This window comes from Hakea prostrata, unplaced genomic scaffold (assembly GCF_041222555.1).
Source record: "Hakea prostrata isolate BN-2017 unplaced genomic scaffold, UWA_Hpros_2 contig_40, whole genome shotgun sequence".
Lineage (NCBI taxonomy): Eukaryota > Viridiplantae > Streptophyta > Magnoliopsida > Proteales > Proteaceae > Hakea > Hakea prostrata.
Genome location: NW_028291159.1, coordinates 295387 through 296049, shown reverse-complemented (window position 1 = coordinate 296049; position 663 = coordinate 295387).

Below are 663 nucleotides of genomic sequence, written 5' to 3'. Positions count from 1 at the left end.
TTGGGTCCAACTGGGGTAGCTACAACAGAGGGCTTCTGAACAAAAGGCCTAGGATTCGCATTCAACGGCCTAGCACTTGCACTCACTGGTGGTCGGTTTCCGCCATACTGTCTAAACTGGCCGGGCTGCTGAAAACCCGAGTTCTGACCTACACTCCTAGGCTGAAAAGTAGGAGTGGGGTAGGGTGTAGGTCTCACAAAACGCCGATCATTACGATCCACCAACCCAGGGTTCCTTGGCTGCCAGGGCCTTTGCACACGTGCACTCTCCTTCTCTGTTTCTTCCAACTTCTTAGAGTTCTGCACCACTTGAGCATAGCTCACTATAGGCTGGACTGTGAGGTAAGCTTTAATGGCAGGGCGCAGTCCTTTGAAGAACTTCTTCGCTTTGGCGAGATCGACCTTCAGAGAATCTGAAGCAAAGAAATGAAGCTCCTCAAACTTTTGTTGGTACTCCAACACAGACAAAGATCCTTGTGTGAGAACCATAAACTCAGCTTCCTTTGCATCTTTCACCGCCTCGGGGAAATAATTCAAGCAAAAAGCCTCCTTGAACAACTCCCAAGTTACCACTCCTGCATGCAAACCTTCCAAAACAGGCCGAGTGGAGGTCCACCAGGCATCAGCTTCTTGTTGCAACTTTTGTTCAAGAAACGAGAATCTT